The sequence below is a fragment of the Monodon monoceros genome, unplaced genomic scaffold (genome assembly GCF_005190385.1).
Source record: "Monodon monoceros isolate NGI ecotype Baffin Bay Population unplaced genomic scaffold, NGI_Narwhal_1 Super_Scaffold_1, whole genome shotgun sequence".
NCBI lineage: Eukaryota > Metazoa > Chordata > Mammalia > Artiodactyla > Monodontidae > Monodon > Monodon monoceros.
In genome coordinates, this window is record NW_021703765.1 from 59,749,918 (window position 1) to 59,770,451 (window position 20,534).

Consider the following 20,534-nt stretch of genomic DNA (forward strand, 5'->3'; position numbering starts at 1 on the left):
GTTTTGATGTGTTAGTTATGTGTGCATTTAATATATACATATGTGTTTTATATACTCCTATATTTAATTAATTGCCAAATTAAATTTATTTACTATTGCTGCAAAACAAATGACCAAAAACTTAATAGCTTAAACCAATACTCACATATTATCTTACAGTTTCCATGGGTTGGGAGTGCGGGAATGGCTTAGTTGGTTCTCTGCTCAGGATTTCAGAAGGCTGCAGACAAGCTCTCAGCCCGGTTGTGTTCTCTTCTGGAGGTGTGAGTGTGGGAAGAATCCACTTCTAAGCTCATTTAAGTGGGCAGAATTCAGTTCCTTGTAGCTGTAGGTCTGATGTCCCTGTTTCCTTGCTGCTATCAGCTGGGGACTGTTCTTGGCTCCTAGAGGCCCTTGCACTTCCTTGCCATGTGGCCTCCAGGCCCTTCAGACATGGTCGCTCACTTCTTTAAAGCCAGAAAGGGAGTCCCTCACTTTCTAGTAGGCTGACGTGGAGTCTTACATAGCGTAACCTGATCAAGGGGATGGCATCCCATTACTTTTGTCATGTTCTTTTGGTTCATCCCTTTACTTTTGTCATGTTCTTTTGGTTCTGCCTGCACTCAACAGGAGGGAATTATGCAAAGGTATGGCCCCACTGGGGGTCACCTTAGAATTCTATCCACTACATACATTTCTGGTTATTCCACTGACTTCTGTTCCCTCGAAATCAGCATTTGAATCTCAGGAAGACTGATGAGAGTAGTCCCAGTTGAGGAATAAAACTATCATCCGGAAAGTCAGAAGTGGGTTGTTTTCTTCTCTCAGTATAGGTAAAAGTCAGGAGGACAAAGTAATGTCTGTAGGTTCACCACTTTGGTAGGAAGGAGTTATATAAAAACAGTGGGGTGTCTGGCTCATATGTTTGGGGTGGATGTCCACAGGAATTTCACAGGGGTCCTCTGGCTAGACGCATTTTTTATCTGGATGTCTTAGCATTGGCTGATCACTCAGGAGTGACATATGGCAGGAACATGCTTCGGGGGGCAAGTCTCCTGGAGAGTACATTGCAGCACACAAGCTAGACAGATGGTGGCTTATTCACCCTTGGACCAGAGTGTAATCCTGCACATTGGCCAGCTGGGTGCTGAGAGGTGCTTGTGCCATCTGAGGCAGAGCCAACTGAGTTTACCTGGAACTGCTTTGTCAGGCATGAGGCGGTCACCTGACATGACCTGGAGTGGCGAGAAGGACAGTGTACTCATCAGGCTGAGAGGAGGATGCTGGTGACAGATTGTGTGAACTGGAACCAAACAGAGTCGGGAGGACATCCTGCCAACAGGGTGGAGGGCAGGGGTTAAGATAGCCTAGCAGACACAATCACGGAAGTTGTCACCTTAGCTGGGTCTTCACTAAGCAGGGGTCACTGTTGCTTCCACAAAATTAAACATGTGTTTCAGGGGAGGAAAAAGTGCTGCTGGGCCTGCCTCCCTTTATAGTTAAGGATTGGTGGATCCATGTGGCCGACAAGATACTTTGGGTTCTTAAGACAGCCATATTTAGGATGTCTATAATTTAAAAAATCCCTAATCCAATAAAGACATTGTCAATTACATGTTCATGACCCCTTGTTGAAGAAAAAGCCTGTGACTTTGAAGGAACAAATGTGTGTCCTTTGATTGGAAGCTGAGAACCTGTGGCCCTGTGGCTGCTGGAGAATTTATCCCCAGTTCAGTCATACCCCGTACCCAGATTGTGTGCTGGGGGTCTTCTCTCTTCTGTTTATTATATGATGCTTATTTTATTCATTTTGGTATCTGTGCCTTTTATTGTGACAGTCCTCAAGTATTTTTCAGAACTTGGAGAAGGGGATGGTACACTTAAAGAAACCAAGAAATGGTTCACTGAAATTCTTTATTTTTCCTTTCAGCAGTTCAAGCTCTATATCTGTAACATCAAAGTGCCATTTCCTGATTGGACCGTTTTCAGGAACTCGCATCAGTTTTGATAACAGCTTAAAAGGTGAGTAGAGCTTGAGACTCTTCTCTTTGATAATGTTTGCGAAGCAGAGCTTGTCACAGCACTGACTGTTCTGAGATTGTGTCCCTCTCAAGAAAGTGGTCCCAACTCCTAGGTGCAAAAACTATCTTCCCAATGTAACTTTTTCTGATTGGAGGAAAGTTGCATGATATCAGATTAAATGTGACTTTTCTTTTTTGTTTAATACCCAAGTGTATTCATAGTGGGCTGTGAATGTATATAAAATACATATTTCTAGATTTACTAGAATATCTGAAGGAAAATAATCTTACTATTCAATTTCTATTTATTGCTGAGCCTGAGCATTTAATACCCAGATGTTTAAAAACATTTAAGATTGGTGAGAAACGAGATTCTTTCTTTCTCATTCTAATTTTTTTGTTCTGCTTGGTTTCCAACTTCATAAAATGGGAATAATCACGGGATTGCTGTGGGACGTGATGAGCCACCATGCTTCATACAGCACCTGGCATGTAGTGCACACTGAACGGATGTCAGCTTCTCTCTCTCCTGGCTGTTGTAACAGCAAGTGAGCAGGTTTTCCTCTCTGTGTGTTGGTAGCACACGTGATCTGTACTGTAGGGGGGCGTTGACCTCCTAATTTGCTGTGTTTGTGTTCCTGTGTGTTTCTTCTTGTAGGGTGGGGAGTAAGTGGCCTGGGGTATAAATTTCAGGGTATCTGGAAGTAGAAGCTTAGATGACACACATGTTTTGGTCACCTCTGCGCATCCTCAGACCCAAAGCCCAATTCAGAGCCAGCCCCAGTTGGGGACAGTTAGTGAAGGTGCCTGGCGGGGGGTGGTACCAGGAGCATCCTACCTGCCTCAGCTTACCTGCCCTGCTTTACCCTTTAGCATGTCTCTTCACCTCTCTTTGCTTCTATTTTGTCAACTCTTAAGTATTTTAGTGATTCCTGCCCTGCCTAATTGCCAGGCTGTGGAGAACATCAAATGAAGAAATATATGAGAGTCTTCAGCAAAGTAAAAACATTCTATACAACATAAGGTTCTTTTCCCCTAAATGTTTTAAAAATTTATTTATTTTCTTTATTATTTTTGGCTGTGTTGGGTCTTCGTTGCTGTGCGCGGCTTTCTCTAGTTGTGGAGAGTGGGGGCTACTTCTTGTTGTGGTGTGCTGGCTTCTCATTGCGGTGGCTTATCTTGTTGCGGAGCACGGGCTTTAGGTGCGCGGGCTTCAGTAGTTGCGGCACGCGGGCTCAGTAGCTGTGGCTTGCGGGCTCTAGAGCGCAGGCTCAGTAGCTGTGGCGTACGGACTTAATTGCTACAGGGCATGTGGGATCTTCCCAGGCCAGGGCTCGAACCCATGTCCCCTGCATTGGCAGAGGGGTTCTTAACCACTGCACCACCAGGGAAGTCCCTCCCCTAAATTTTTAATGTGCCAGGCATGACTCATTGTTTATGCCATATTCCTTACTAGAATGTAAGCTTTATAAGGGCAAGAATGTCCCTCCCTCCCACTTGTTTTTTCCTCCAGGGCTTGAAACAGTGCCTGCTAACTAGGAGGAGTTCAATGAGACTTTTGTCAGACGAAATGATTGATGGAGATCCCCCGGAGGCTTTCAGAGCTTACCCAAGCCTTTTTATTCATGGTGGTTGTTGGAAATAGATGAGGCAGTTGGAGAATCACGAGGGATTTAATGTGCTTCCTCACTAAGGCACACAGACCCTTGAACTTATGTGGACTTTTCACAGGTTGGAAGCTTCCTGAAATTGTAGGTGCTCAGAACCATGCTGTACTTAACAGACTCTCTGAGTCACTGTTGGGTGCAGTTCCTACGTAGTTCTTTCCTGAGTGGATTTCACAATCAGGGATATGCAAACGTGGAGCCCATTCAGTAGGGTCTCACAGGGTCGGTGGTAAGCTTCTGTGGGGGGCACTCAGGCCGCACGCCTCGCCAGTGGTCAGTGACTGATGGAACACTTTTCGTTCACGTGGTTCTTCATTACCTGACAGGACAGTGTGATGTTTGAGAATCCCTTACCTTCCCAGACATGGTATTGCTGAGGTGCGCCATTTTTCTTCCATAAATTGGCATACCCACCACCAGCTTGAAGCAGGAGGTGGCAGCTTGTCTACACCAGAGCCAGAGAGAGTGGGGGCACAGCGTGGTTTCTCATCATCATCTCAGATGTAGTCCTCTTTGACTTTGCCCACCACAGATTAGAACTGTCTTCATGTAGAATTCTACTGGGTAACTGAACACACCACTGTTTCTGCCCCTAAGGACTATGCAGCTTGATTTGCAGAATTTTGACAGAAGTAGAAATCTTGCAAATTACATAACTACCCTATTCTCTCCCGTATATGGAGTTACCTCATTCTGTCAGCTATTTTAAGCAACTTTCAGAATTGGTAATGGAAAACTTTTTCTTGACTACATTACTGTATATGGATTTTAAATTAAAAGTAAAGTGCATTGCTCCTTCTGAACATAACAGTGGTTAAGAACAGATTCCTTTCTGCAGAACTGCATGTCACCTGGTGCAGTACAGGTCATTTCCAGGTACATACTTGGGTTCAGAGGTGTTGTAAGAGCTTTCACACCTCTAAGATATGTTCTTACAGCTGATTGTCCTGGAATTTATATTTGTTCTGTTACTTGTAAAATTCTGTCCCTTAAAGCTCACAGCTGGACCGGGAGACATTCCTACATGCTGATAGGACAGACTGGAGGCATTACCACTCTGCTCTGTCTGCTGGGATGGGAAGGCCCAAGGAATTCTGGGCTTTTTGTTAACTGCAGAATGTGCCTGTCTTACTGTACAGTGGATTTTTTTGGACTTGGTTTTAAAATCGGGTTGGGTCCCCATGTCTAGGTTGTTGTTAAGTGTATTTCAAAAATTTGACCTCCTTGATAAATTTGAAGACAGGTCCCTCTTTGCCTTATCATATCTGTAAGGTATATTTGGAAACATGGCCTTTGGCTCAAATTCTGTGCTTTTACTCACTTTGTTACTCTGGCAAGTCCTAACCTCCTCTGAGTCTCAGGTTTTCTCATCTTTAAGTAGGATAGTAATTGTTTTGTGGAATTATTGTGAAGATGCCTAACTCAGCATTCAGTGCGTAGTAGGAGCTTGATGAAATGTCAGTTATTGTTTTCCATCGAAATGCCAGCTCTTACCCAAGGACCATGGCTGGCTGGATCAGAGGAAGAGAGCAGGGGCGGAGCTTTCCATCCTCTTGCAGGACTAAGGAGGTTTGCTGAGTAATTTCATGGGGCATCTTGCTGGAGTCAGGTGGGTGGAGTGCCTGTGCCCTGGCCAAGCACAAAGCTGCTGGGATGGAGGTAAACAAACCGTTAATTCGAGCTTTTTGCACCTTTTCCTGTCCTCTTTGTGAGACTTAGACCCGGTTGGCTCTCAGCACAGATGTGAAAGGTTCAGATGGGGAAAGTCCCATCTCTTTTTTTGGTTTCCTTCAATGTCCTTAAGGGATCTGAAGTGGATGGTGAGGACCAGGGAGCCAAGTGGGAGTCCTGCATTGTGAGACCTGTGGTCCCAGTGGGGAGATGCTCTAGCAGTCAAAAAATAACCGTAGATACAGGTGATGCAACCTGACCTGAACTTCTGTCTTTGTGTTAAATTTAAACTTTCAAGGTACATCACAGAGGATCAGTAATGTTGCGAGAGGCATAACCTCTGAGTGTAGGTCTCTGCTGTCTACACTGTCTACAAGAATGCTTATTTTCTCCAAATGTATTTTTGCCAGGGTCCAGTAAAGTCGATTAAACCATGAAAGGTTTGTGCTGGGAGTTCCCTAACTTGAAGGAGGATTTAAACTCTGCCTCACAGTTAGGTTGGGGTCATTCAGAGGCTGCACCAAGACATACTGGCTGTGTGAGAAGCTGGGCAGTGGTGGGTTGGTGCCTCTCTGGCCTTCCAGGTTGTCATCAAGGAAGTCAAGGTGAGCACATTGAAACCAAGGTGACACCAAGGTTTCCAGTGGGAGGGGTCCTGGGACAGATCCCAGGTAGACTAGTTCCAGGGTCCCTCTTGGCTTGTGATAGAGTTTCTGGGTTCTCTAGGCCTCATTCAGGTCCTTCCACCTCCTGCTTCCTCTCTCTTCTCCTCCTCCTCCCTTCCTCCTGCCCACCCCATGTCTGTGCAGCGTCAGGGGATTCAGATCTGAGCGCCATCTCACTGCTTTTCCCTCATTCTTCCACTTTAAGGTTAAGAGTGGCACTGAGAAAAATTGGAACTCAGCAAGGGCATCAGGGATGCCATGTGCTGTGTTTGAGTTAGGAAAACCCAGCAATGCAAAGAGGAAGGCCAGCAGGCAGGACACCACTTAGAGGCTGGGAAGAGAACCTTGTTACCTCTGCTGTTTCTGCCTGTGGCCTGGGAACTTGGGAATTTTCTCTGCCTGTGTGTTGGACGCTGTCCTTCTGTTGTTAGACTATATTATTTTGTTATTAAGTAGACATTCAGAGTTGTATTAGAAAAACACCTTTATGTTTCGCTTTAAACTGAAACACAGCAACTTCATCAGTCAGTGCCTAGCACAGCGTTAAACTGCTAAAAGGCTAGCAAATTTTCCACCTAAAAATTTTGTCGGGGAGGTAAAGGTGGGGGGCATGGGGGAGAGTATAAAAATAAATCTTTCAGAGATCCTGGGTTGCTTGGTGGCGTGTGTATTTTTCCATGGTGCGGGAGGTTAGAAATAGCATTGCTTTTTATGGGATTCTCAGCAGCAGCTCAAAAATGTGGCTTCGTGGGCTCAATCTGTGTGTGTGGGTGAGACGGCTCCTGCAGCCCGTGGGGTGGGGGCAGCGCCTATCTGTCTTCCTGCCCGTCCGCCCCGGCGGGTGTCACCCGGGTGAACGGCGCTCACGTGTGAATGTGCTCGCCAAGGTCAGGCTCTTGTGAGGATGTGCCTGTGGCAGCGGATGCCAGCTGTAGCAGACGGAGCCTCAGTGATCCCCACAAAGTCACACCGGTGCACGTGCGAGGGCAGGTGCCGGGCACAGGGGTCGTGATCTGGGAGGGCGTCCTCCAAGGCTTCTGAGTGTCTGACTGGCTGGGCCTCCTGAGTCTCTGTGAGATGGCCTCCCCTTCGAGCCTTAATACCAGCGGGTTTGGTGGGCTACCCCTTCAAAAGGAGTCCTGAAGGATTCTTGACATTTGTTAGAGTTACATAATTCTTACAGATGGAGGTCGGTTGCCCAGTGTTTCTCAGATTCAATGCAGGAAGGAAATGGAAGGAGGCAACCACTGGGCAGAGGCTTTTAACCCCCATGGGACCCAGGACATATGTGAATTCCTGGAAATTGTGCCTGTTCCTGCAGAGAAAGCCAGGGCTTTGATGGGATTCTCGGTAAGATTTTAACCTTCAGAAAGGTTAAGAGCTTTTGCAATAGAGCATAAGGTAAAGTTCATTTAACTCGGGAAAATCATTTTGGAAGCATAGTGAGTGTCGGGAGAGGGAGGTGTTGGCAGGATTGAAGAGGACGGGCAGAGGAGGAGAGGGGTCCGCTTAGTAAATTGTGTGACAACACAAGAGGGGACCCCATCTGCTGGGAGTTTTCTTTGTGGGCTTTCTTCTTGAACTTCCTGTAATATTGTGTTGGGGATGGTTCCTGCCAAAGGCCGCTTGCCAGTGCTTGGTTACCTTCGCAAGCTTGGTGCTTGGAAGGGGGGCCGGCTGCTCGCAGGTCATCTGGGGTCTGTGTGGATTCAGCCCAGCATTTAATCAGCAGTTTCCCCCTCTTTCCCTGGATCTGCTGTGCCTTGTTCTCTACAGTTTTTCTGGCGACTTGCTTGGGGGTGATTATGATAGGCCAGCAGCTGTCCAGAGGACAGTGGAGGAAACCTCAGGCAACGAGTGCTTCACCTCCTCATCCACAGCTCGCCGGGGCTTTGGCGCTACTCAGTGGTGCCCACTTCAGTGCCTTCTGTCTGAGTGGCCAGTCGCCTTTGGGGGACAGGATCGCTGGATAAGTGTGCAGATCACTTGCAAACACAAAGCGTTACAGCTGCCCGAAGACCGTGTGGGTGAGAGTGCCTCAGCCAGGTCAGGGGTGGTGCCCATGCTGCCTGGGCCTCACGGTCCACCAGGGGCAGAAATGTTTCTCTTGAGTCCTCGGGTGGAGCCGGAGGAGCCGGGAAGGTTACCCAGGCACCTCTCTTTCGGAGCAGGATGTCAGGGGTGCCCTGGAGCCAGAGCGAATTAGAGCAGGGAGGACTCGTCCCAAACACGACCTGCGTCTACTTTTGCTTTTTAAAAGTTCCAAAGTTGCTACCTGATATGCAGGTTCTGTTCTGTTGTAATATTTCACCTATGCAGTTATATTCCAAGAATAATGATGCTTTTGGCTTTCTTTATTTCTCTGCTTGGATTGATCCATGTTTGCCCAGTGCAATGACTGGGCAGGGAGTTCTGCTTCCTGTGGTGCTAGTCTGGCAGCTGCCACATGTCCTGTCACCTCAGTCCCTATCTCTCAGTACCCCTGTTGACTTCATAAAAATAAGAGAATGTGCTGAGATTCTTCAGTCATTTGAGAAAATTTGTTTTACAGGTTCAGGTGGGTTTGTGAAGTATTTTTTAGTACTTTGCAAGATATAAGGATGCTTTTGAGTCATCATTAAAAGAACTTTTTACCACTTAGTATTGTGGTATTTAAATCAGTTATCTATTATTTGATCTTTAATTGGTTCTCAAACATTCTGCTGCTCCCCTTTTTCAAAAAGTGTGGTGGAAAATATATAACAGAATTTGGAACCCTGTGCCCTGTTGGTGGTTATGAAAGGTAGTGTTGCTGTGGAAAACAGTATGTTTTAACCATTTTAAAGTGTACAGTTTAGTGGCATTAAGTACATTCATATTGTTGTGCAATCATCACCTCCATCCATCCCCAGAACTATTTTCATCTTGAAAAACTTGAACTCTATTCCATTAAACACTAATGCCCATTCCCCCCACTCCCAGCCCCTGGCAACCACTTCTACTTTCTGTCTCCAGGAACTTGACTGCTCAAGACCTGATACAAGTGGGATCATAGAGTATTTGTCCTTTTGTGACTGGCTCACTTTACTTAGCATAGTGTCCTCAAGGCTCATCCATGTTATTGCAAGTGTCAGAATTTCCTTCCTTTTTAAGACTGAATAATATTCCATGGTCTATATAGACCACATTTCGTTTATCCATTTGTCCATCAGTGGACACTTGGGTAGCTTCCACCTTTTGGCTGTTGTGCTAAACATGGGTGTCCAAATATCTCTTCAAGTCCTTGCTTTCAGTTCTTTGGGTATCCTCATTTTAAAAAAATACTCCCCAAACTTATTTTTAAAAGCACACTCTCGATTAGACACCATTAGGAATCCAAAAGAAAGATATGCTGAAGTATGGAGGTGATCTTAAAATTACAAGATTTGAAAATGTGAACTAATTAAAGGGAAGTGAAAGAATAGAATTGAGAGCTATCCTTTCCTATAGAGGTAATAAATATTATTCGGGCCAGCAGGCCTCTCGTACATGTTCTGAGTGAAGCATTATTCCTTACACAAGACTCCAGGTAGGGCCAACTTCCAGGAACAACGCACTCGGCCTGCATGTTGCTCTTGTGTTGTCAGGGGTGCTGATGGGGAGACAGACAGGAAATGTGAAAAAAAAAAGGAAAAACGGGAGAATTTCTGGTCAGACTCTTGTTTTTCCTGAGAATTGGAAAAATTTTAAATTGTGACCTTTTATGGATAACAGTACATTATTTGTGATAAGAATTCCACAAGACTTTTACTGGAATGACTTCTAGAATCCTGTGCAGTGGGAAGGTTTTCTACGGTGTTAGCGCCGTCTGTGTGCATGGTGGGAGCCTCACCCTCCCTCCTGCGCCTCCATTGTCTTTAGAGCATGAATCGCCTGGTCAAATCAAGAAAGAAAGCTAACAGGTGAGAGGATAGGGAAGTTCGTCTCAATCTGGGCAAACCTTGGCTTTCAAAAGTGTGGGAAGACAGAGAAGCTGTTATTGGAAGAGGAGCAGTGGGACAATGAGCAGGGTCACGACCAGCTGTTGGTGATAAAGTTTATCTTTAACCCACATCAGAGCTCCAGCTGTGTGCTGGCCCTCTGGGGGGCCTGAGCACAAAGATGACTGGGAAACAGGCCCTGCCTCACAGAGGGACTCGTGATCTGATGGAGGAGACCCACAACATGTCCCTGGTCACAGTCCACAGTGACTTGCGCTCAACACGTGGTGCCGAAGGGGCCCAGGGCAGAGAGGGCCGTGTACACCCTACTGGGAAGGTTTGTGGATACACTCACGGAGGTGGTGACGTGTGAAGTGGGTCTTAAAGCACCCATTGTAGTCTGCAGGTGGGCAGATTAAACATTTCTGGGTGTGTCTGTGAGAGTGTTTCCAGATGAGTCAGACTCAGTAGATGGCCTCCCCAGTGTGGGTGGACATCGTCCAGTCCGTTGAAGGCCTGCATAGAACAGAAGGTGGAGAAAAGGGGAATTTGGCCCTCTTGCTTCCTGCCTGCCTGCTTCAGGTGTGACATCCTGCCCTGGGACTGGGGTTTACACCGTCGGCTCGCCTGTTCTCAGGCCTTTGACACCACTGGCTTCCCTGGGTCTGCAGCAGCTTGCAGACGGCAGATCGAGGGACTTCTCAGGCACCATAATTGTGTGAGCCAGCTCCTCATAATAAATCTCTCTCTCTCCTCTCTCTTTGTGTGTGTGTGTGTGTGTGTGTGTGTGTCCTTTTGGTCCTGTTTCTCTGGAGAATTTTCAGCAGCTTTTTCATTAATCTGATTATGTTTATATTCTAAGTCTTCTCCTACTATCTCAACATCTACTTCTTCGCATATCTAACTTATTTTGGATAAAATAATCCTGAAGCCATTAGAATACTATCCAAACTTTGCTTGGCTAGAATTGATAACTAATAAAGATTCTGTTTATTTGCTTTCTACAGTTTTATCATTTTCTTTATTTATTCTCCAGGCAAGTATGCTTAAAAAAAAAAGATAAGGGTTTGTTTTAGGCATCTTTTTATGCCTTATTTCTGTATGACTGTGTGTGTATTTTCTTTTTTGATAAGAAGCAAAAATCACAGTATCTTGAAAGAGTTCTGTTGTCTACCATCAGATGTGTGACCTACTGCTTATTCGTGGGCAGCAGCAAAGCACTTAGTGAGATATAAAACTAAGTAAAAGTCAAATGCTGTGTATATTCTAAGAAGTTACAGTATACCACACAAATGAAAGAGTCTCTTATTCCTAAATTTAAACCGTAGCTGATTTATACCAAACCTTTGCCTCTAAGGTAGGCCTGTAAGAATATAAGAGGGTACAGTCACTGGCATAAGGACTGTCACTGCCAGCACCAGTGGGCAAATTGGAGGCCTCGCTCTGCACTGCGGCCCCCTGAGAAAGTCAGCCCACGCAGGGGCCACATCTAGACCTGTTGTGACACACAGGGATTTTAATTCCCTGAGGCTAACTAAATTCTGAGGTATTTTCTCAGTTTCCAGGCAATAAGAACCTAAACAAAACTGAAAGGGACCGTGTATCAAGCCTGGATGGAGTTTGGGCCCCTCCAGGGAGTATGTGTGAGCAGGTGCGTGAACACCCTGCTCCTCCTCCTACCCCAGCCAGTCTGTGTTCACAGAAGTCCTCACACCTCGCAACTCAGGCTCAGCCTCTTGTGCTCCAGCAAACAGAATGATGAACAGTATAATCGGCAGCAGAGCACCTCTGCCACCAGGAAAGGCATCTGAAGGCAAAATCGGCTGTTAGTTTTTTCATTCTTTTTATATGTTCACTCATGCATTCACTCAGCAAATAATTACTGCGTACTTGATTGAAACCATACAGTATTAGTCCTGGCAAAGGCCTTTTACAAATGGAATGAAGTGGTTAGAGAGGCTGTGGCTCCGGCAGGTGCAGCGATTTGCTCGCGGCCACAGCGCCCTCGAATGGAGCTGCAGGGACCTGGCTCAGGTCTCTGGGGCCCTCGGGCACCTTTTGCCTCACCTCAGGCTCAGCCCTTCTTTCTCCCACAGAAGACCCTGTAGACTGGCCTGGTCTGAATCGCAGCTGCTCTGTTCCAAACCTTAGCCACTAAGATCTTAGGATTCTTGGGAACAGTGAGCATCACATTCAATGTAAATGTGGTTTATCTTTAAGAATTACTGAATTTTGACAAAGCAGTGTTTCTGAGGAATAGAAATGTGTCATCTCATGGCCAGTGTAATTTTCTCTTCCATTTCTCTTACAATTCTGTTTTTGAAAATCGTGCTTTTTATGCTTGAGGTGGACAGGGTGTCGCAAGTAGAGGCCACAGCATAGGGCATTTCCTGTTTACCAGGGAAATATTGCCCCAAGATCTGTTGGTCTAGCTGATTATGGTACTTTTGAGCCAATCAGATGAAATTTTGGAAAATATTCAGTAAAATAAAACTTTCCCTTCTAGGGTACCAAAAAGAAATGCTCAGCGTTGGGTGTTTTAGTTTAGTCAGTCCTCATGCACTAGTTGTGTGCCATCAAGGGCTCAGCAGGTGATAAGGAAGTGTGGTGGGGTTCAGAAGTTTCCTGGCCTCAGAGAGCTATTTGACTGCTGTTTGGCTGGATGGTGGAGATTAGAGAGAATAATACAGCATTTCTGAAGGCCTGATGTTTTCCTTGGCTCATTGTCTTAGGTGTTTCAAAAGCAGATGGCAAACAGTAACAACAGTGTTGGGTGCGAACATAGGTGATCCGTGAGTAGGCTGCTGACATTATTCCTGGGTGTGTTCTGTGTGTATTTGTGATTCTGTGACCCATACTCTATTCCTGTTGTTTTCGCCAGCCACTTCAGGTGATCATATGGCTTGAGATGAGTATAGATGATGGAAACTTGAGTTATAAAACATTTTTAGCATCTAGAAATGTCCTTAGACATTTGACTTAGGATCAACAGTCTTGATCTAAGATTTTTTCTTTGCTACCCCTTTACTTGTTCCCTGACCATTCCGGGGTACAAAGACCACTGGAGAGAGATCTGGGATCTTTCCAATTCAGGGGCCACTTGGGAATGGGATGACAGTAGAGGCAGTGTGGACTCTAGGAGGTCAATTCTGGGCATTGGTGGGGTGGCTCCTGAGGCAGATGCTTTGGTTCCTGGGCATTGGTGAGGTGGCTCCTGAGGCAGATGCCATGTGCTTTGGTTCTGGGGCTTGGGCACCCCATCAAAGGAATACTGTGAACCTTCATTGCTGACTTCTTTTAAGGTAGACACATAATGAAAATGTGAACCTGAAATCACTGGTTTAGGTCTTGGCAAAGTTACATATTTTTTGACAAGTTGGCATGGGTTGGCATTTCTTGTAATTCAGTTTTACATCCTTTCTATGGTCTCTGTAGAAGTAATCAGTTTTCCAGTTCTGGAAACCTGGTCTTTTTGTGGACAGAGTAATTTGGTGGAGAGAAGACATTATTTCTAGGTTGCTGCTGGGAAGCTCTTGCCATTTAGACTACAAACTGTAGCTGATCCTATGTGTTGGTGTATGTGTGTGTGCATTTTCTCTAAGTCAGCAGTAGTTTGTGGCATTTTACAGATATGGAAATTATTTAATTAAATTTAGATGCATGGGGACTTCCATGGTGGTCCAGGGGGTAAGAATCCGTGCTCCCAATGCAGGGAACCCGGGTTCGATCCCTGGTCGGGGAACTAGATCTCACATGCATGCTGCAACTAAGAGTCCGCATGCTGCAACTAAGACCCAGTGCAGCCTAAATAAATAAATATCTTAAAAAATACTTTAAAAAATTTAGATGCATGACGAGAACACCTACTCATGCAGAAGTTGTGCAAATACATGCAAATCCTGTACAAATGAGCTGGCTTGGCTGGACTGGAATATTGTTTCACACCAGTCCTTCATTGTATCACAGAAGAAGAAATATGGCAGTACAGTTATCTTATGGTTCACTTTTGGATTAAATCATAACTTTAGGATACTTTTTCATTTAAAAAGTGACTGCCTAACTAAGTAAGAAGTCTTAGATGGATGTCACCTTCCTTCTTCATTTTTTTCACATTGCATGTGAATTTTCAGGTGTCAGTATTACCTCGTTAGTCATTGTCATCTCTCCTGATCACCTTTGAAGCTACTTTAAAAATTTCCTTTTAAGCATTTTTAAAAATTGCATTTTACCTTGCTTTCAGTCCCAGAAAATCACATGTAAATTGTTGGAAGCTTGCTTCCACGTGCACTGTTGGAAGCTTGTCCCATCCTCCTTAGGGATCTTGGAGGAGTCAGGCTCACAGGCTGGGGGCTGGAGGAGTCCTTTAGAACAAGTTCAATGCTAGCTCTTTCTCAGTTTACACTAAATGATTTCTGAGGTTGGAATGACAGATTTGTCCTAGTTGACTCTACTTTTAACCTCTGGCTATTTAATTCTATGAAGTAAGCTGAGGAATATACATGTTAAACACTAGTTTCTGCCCATGCTGAAAGGGCTGATGATGGTCAAGGTGACTGTCACTTTGAGGCTCTAGGCTGGGAGCACATCAGAAGGATTGGACCAGAAATGGCTTAAATAGGAGATAATTATGACAAATGGTCTCTTAAAAAGTCTTAATAACTCAATCTGAATACATAGCAAGAGATTTTTCTCATCAGAAGGATGAGGTCTGTGGTATTATTATTAACTGGAAAGGAAGTTATGTCTTTTTCTTTAGAACGAAAGAGACCACAGCTATCATATGTATCCAGAAACTTCATTTACAAGTAAGGAAGTGGAAGTCAGAGACCTTAAGTGACTTGCCTAAGGTCAGACCCTTAGTAAGTGGTGGAGTAAGCCTTGACGTGAGAGGCTTCATTGCAGCCTCTGCCCTTGTAGACCCCATCCTACACTGGAGGATGTGGATGGAGGATGTTGTAAGGCCAGCTGAAAATGGTATTTTTTTTTTTTTTTTTGGGTTCGCGGGCCTCTCACTGCTGTGGCCTCTCCCGTTGCGGAGCACAGGCTCCGGACGCGCAGGCTCAGCGGCCATGGCTCACGGGCCCAGCCGCTCCGCGGCATGTGGGATCCTCCTGGACCAGGGCACGAACCCGTGTCCCCTGCATCGGCAGGCAGACTCTCAGCCACTGCACCACCAGAGAAGCCCTGAAAATGGTATTTTTAATGGTTGCTAGGAAAATTCTGGTTACACTCTTTTTTACATTGTAATTGACGTTAGAACAGCCTACCTACTTGTCTGCATGCCAGCCCATTGTTTAGAGTAGTCAAAAATGTGTATCTTTTTAGTTTGGTCTTACATGGAATAGCTGTGAGATTGTCAGTACTCTCAAGGGATATAAAAGTGAATTCTGTCAGATTTGTTCATTAGTTATTAGAAAATGCTTAGGAGCAAAGAGCATTTTGGTAACTGGCTGGTCAGATTTGGGACATGCATAAAAATATAGTAATCAAGCACAGTGAAAATCAAGCATTTGATTTGTAGGTAAACCTTCCTTCCCTTAAAGAAATGAGCTGTGCAATCTTTGTTTGCAACTGAGGAGTTAAACACCAACGCTTTTCTAAGGGAAGTGGCTTCGACAGAAGCATCAGCAGTAGTGAAGCCCCTGTTAGCATCTGGACTTTGTAGAAGCTCAAGACATTTACTCTCTTGCTTGGAATTTTCCCTCATACAGGGGACCTTCCCTCAGCACCTGTGACCTTGCGTAATGTGCCCAACATCCTGGGGAGCTGTGATGAACCTGGTGACTGGGGAAACCTAGAAGTTGACCCTTCTGTAGACTCATCCCCACGGAGGTGCCCGAGCCCTACCCAGGAAAAACCAGCGGCTCCTGCCTCTGGAGTCCAAGTGTGGGCACAGGGCAGCCTGTAGCTGGGATTTCACTCAACATGAAACATAGCTCCAGATGGCTTGTATGTGAGCTTAGACCTGTAGAAGTAGAATGAATTTTAAAGGATCAGCTGACACCTTGAAGTGGTCAGCACTGTATACTTAGTACACTGTGGAGGGGTGGGGGTCTGCTGGCTTCCAAGTGGGTAGAGAATCTTTATACTGTTGTTTCGGGTGATACCTGTTCTTGAGTATCTGGAACAAAGGGCATAGCCACTGTTGTTTACATATTCTTATGAGGCTCTGAGACTTCCCCAGTAAAAGTGAACTCTAATGTATATTTTGGTGTGTGTGCTTTTAATGATTGTACAAAAAGAGTTTAATTTGTGTTTGTGTGGAAGATTGAGCACTGCACACACTGACAAAGACAGACATTAAAAAATTAAAGTTTCAGAACTTGAAGTAACTGTGAAGGTCACCGATTCCATCTTTTGCATTGTACAAAGAAGAAAACCTGAAGCCTAGAGAGGCTGAGTGAGAACTCCATCTGATCAACACATTTCCACGGCTGAACACCTCTTCTAATCAGAGATGGATGTGGCAAGGAACAAAGTGTGGTGGACTGGCAGCTGGCCACTAGTTTGAGCTCTGAGACCAGCCAGTAATTATCTGCATGGCTTTGAGCCGCTCACCCCTCAGAGTCTCAGAATCCTCAGCCGTGAGTGCCTGGAGGCCCGTTTGTCTTCTCCATTTTTGTGTCCTCAGCAGCCACTGTGTGCCTGGCTGGAATGGGTGCTCAGCAGATGTTTGCTCGGCAGTGAAGAAGGTGGCTGGAGAGCGTGTGGCCCTCAGAGGAGTACTGGTCTCAGGAGGTGGCAAAGAGAAAAGATTTCTAGTCCGTCAAGTTTATAGAGGTTGCCTGTTAGATCTCCTTCTTGGAGATTCTTAACGTACCTTTAGCATATTAGAGGCTCGGAGAAGTTTGACAGAAAAGAAAGCTGTAGTGTTGTTTAACCCAGAATCTCCTAAATTTTTCTCTCTCTCTCTTTTTTTTTTTTTTTTTTTTCTGCACTGCGTGGCATGTGGGATCTTAGTTCCCCAACCAGGGATCGAACCTGCGCCCACTGCATTGGAAGTGCAGAGTCTTAACCACTGAACCGCCAGGGAAGTCCTTCTCCTAAACTTTTTTGACCCAAGAACACTCTTCCTATGGCTTTGTTAAACCTGGGGGAACTTTTGCTGGAAGAGATGAGCTTGAAGGAGACTTCCTGCTGGAACATTGTGAAATTTGAGAGCTGGGGTGGGAGGATGGGACATATTTAGAGGCATAAGGAGGTGGCAGTAGGTTTGGGGCAGGGGTGGGGGGCGGTGGGTTGGTCTCTAAACAGGGCTCAGACTCCAAATTCTGCAGTTAAACCTGTAGGCTCTGCATCCATAGCACAAATAGGAATCTGGGGTGAGGTGTTCATCCCTTGAGTTGCAGTCATGCGGGGAGAGGTGTGCATCTTGTCCTTAGGGAACCAAGGGCAGTGGCATGAAATGACCATGTTTCTGTTGTGCTCTTGCACTTTCTCCTGTTTTTCTCTTTAGCAGATTGTTTCTTGAAAGCAGGACTCTAATCTAAATTCCGTAAAACTCGCTAGGCACCATTGCTGCTCATCCACCTACCACTCGGAGTAAGTGCTGAAAGTGCTGAGACACTTTGTCGAGATTTGGTTACCTTTGCCCCCCTCCTTTCTCCATATGGTCTGAGATGGGCTCCACTGAGAGAGCAAGCAGGAGGGTCCCTCTCTGTCAGCCACACTGTTGGTGGGTTTGGTGATGCCGGTAGACATGCCTAATCACAGCTGGTCAGCTCTCCCCTGGCCCCCACTGCTGTCTCTGGGGACCCATGCCCCAGCCCCCAAGGTTTATCTCCACCTACTCCCCCTCCCAGATAAGTACATATAAATGTGATTATGTTTAGAAGCTGAAGCATTTGAATAAATCAGATGCTTTTGCCCAGCCCTAGAATAAAGGCTGTAGTTATTTTAACAACAACAACAGCAAAAATCCTGCAGTCTTCAGCTATTTCTGGAAGTAGACTGGTAATTAGCATGCCATTTGTAATTCATTGCTGTCTCCCTGCTGTTTGTTTCCTTGTTCCAATGCAGCCCAGTTTGGGAGACTGGGTTTATTTCATTTGGAAATGCGATTTTGTTGAGACCTCCAAATGCCATAACGAGATTAATGGTTTTCTGGAGCCGAAGTTTGCCAAACCTGGTGTTGGCAGCTTGGGGACTCGTTTCCAGCAGCTCTGCGGAGGGGAGTAACAGCTTGCTTGGGTGGTATTGACTTTCCAAGAAAACTGTTAGAAGCAACTGCTTCAGGATGGTTTGATGCTACCTGAGGAGAGTGATTCTTGAGGAGGAGAACAGGTAATTTGGGGGTAGGGTAAAGAGGCTTACATTGTTTTATTTGCTGCACTGTTATTCCTGGGAGATGTTTCACATTTGTAGTTTATATATTTACTGATGTTCGTGGAGGCCAAATGCAGATGAGTGCCTTTTGGGATTTTGTTCTCTGGAGTGAAAGGAAAATGTTTGCAGTGGTTCCTTGGAAAGGGGCAGGCGGGCGAGAGGCTCCTGCGGGGCCCCTGTGGCCTCTCCCTCCGGACTTCATGCTAGCCCTCCAGCTGCAGAGGGAAAAGAGGAAAATATGAAGTGACCGTTTCTGTTTTGGAGTGCTGGGATCTGACTATAAAAGAACTCGGCCACGGTCCCAAACGAAAGCTTTTGGTTCCTTCTTTTTAGAAGATTTGTTGGGGCAGTCTTTAATGAATAAAGGGGTTCTCTGGATTTCTCCAGGGTGTGTGCTGTCTTACTCTGCCTGCTCTGTTGACCCCAGATTTGCCAACAGGACAGGCGGGTGGGAGTAGAGCACAGGGCGAGCATGCCTTAGGCCCAGCTGTCTTGGGGGTTCCCATTTGTCTTCTCCTTTCCACTGAGAGGGAAATAAAGTAACTTTGCCCTCTGAGGACTTAATTCCTTTTTTCATTCATCAAAAGCTATTTTATGCATGAGCTAAATCTTTCTAAACTGACCCTCCTGCCCTTACTCTCCCTGACTCTACAAAAGAGGGAGTAAGTTAAAAAACAAACAAACAAAACTCTCTTGTGAAAAGGATGCATATGTATTGTTCTGTGCAGCTCTTGATAAAACGGTTTAGATGTATGGGCGCTAGGTTCTAATAGTAAAAGAATTAAAATGGTCCTAGTTGTTCTGTAGGATACGATGATAAGAAGGAGCTAGCTTAGATTGTACAGAGGCCATAGGCAAAAACTATGGCCTGAAGTGTTGTTAGACAGTGCAGTTTGCCAGCAGGGAGAGTAGTTTCTGGGTTTTTAAGTAAAGGTGAATAATTGGAAAGGTTTGAGTGCAGTTCTGTGGTGTGGGGGAGGATGTAGGCACCTGCGTCCTGGTGGTCGTCGTGGACCCCAGTGCAGAGGCTCTCCCACTAGGGGTGTGGATGGCTTCCAGGTTTCTGTGCTCAGCCCCAGTCTTGGTTGACATTGTTCAAGGCATTGGACCTTACATGTCCCTGAAGGTCGGCACGGTGCAGGCTGTGGGTTAGAGCTCCTGGAAAAGTTCTGGGTAGGATGGGTGTCTCTCAGACTCACTCAGCGTAAGGAGATCAGCCAGCTGCTCTCACGATTAACCCAAGAGGGTTCAGCTCTTTCAGGTTTACCTGGTGCAGGCTTAGGAAAAGGGATTCCTTCTGTTTTAGTTTCAAATTATGATATTCAAGAATAATTTATGTTTTCTGAAAATCCTTGTCATAGAAACAGACTTGAGGATAGAGGACTGGCAAACCAAGTACTGTGAAAGGATGTTAAGGGTCCCCTGAGGATGGGGGGCTGTAAACAATGTGGGAGACAAAGGATTGTCTGAGGAAGGTGGACTCACAGTCGTCTGAGCCGCAGCTTGCTGATGTGGAGTCTGGGTTGAAAGACAGCTATCATGTCATGTGTAAAAAACTATTATTATTATTTTATTTTCAATTAGGCAATATCATCTCATGGTTCAAAAATAAAATCAGTTGTCAAAAGGTATTGATTTGGGACTTCCCTGGTGGTCCAGTGGTTAAGACTTCGCCTTCCAAGGCGGGGGGGTACGGGTTCGATCCCTGGTCAGGGAGCTAAGATCCCACATGCCTCACGGCCAAAAAACCAAAACATAAAAAAAAAAAAAGCCAGGAGCAATATTGTAACAAATTCAATAAAGACTTAAAAAAAAAAAGTATTGATTCAAAGGTCTACTCTGTCCACTCTGTGCCTGTCCTGTCCCACAATCACTGTCATTAGTTTCTTACATATCTTTCTAGAATCATTTTAATCATTCATGACAGACTTGAAAGTGTGTTGACCATCACCACCTCTGTTTATCTAGAACGTGTCACACCCATTTTCCTGCACCGCTTTTTATACTTAACATGGTTTGGAGACCCTTCACATCAGCACATAGAAAGCTTCCTTCCTCTCCTCTCTCCTCCTTTCCCCTCCCCTCCCTTTCCCCCTATTTACAGCTGTCTGGTGTCCCATTTAATAGATGCACCATAATTTATTGAACCAGTTCTTTATTGATGAACGTTTGACTTATTTCCAAATTTTGCTTATACAAACAAAATACAGTAAATATTTTATTTTGCTTAATTTCATTGTACTTAATTATGTGCAAGTGTACCTTTAG

The 20,534-nt window shown here is 45.4% G+C and overlaps 1 protein-coding gene across 1 annotated transcript in view; it reads left to right on the forward strand.

Moving 5' to 3' along the window:
• LDLRAD4 (low density lipoprotein receptor class A domain containing 4) overlaps nucleotides 1–20,534 on the forward strand; it is a 308,963-nt gene that overhangs the window by 38,484 nt on the left and 249,945 nt on the right. Inside the window, 1 exon segment of the mRNA XM_029216505.1 lies at nucleotides 1,910–2,001. The gene's annotated coding sequence lies outside the window, so the exon portion shown is untranslated.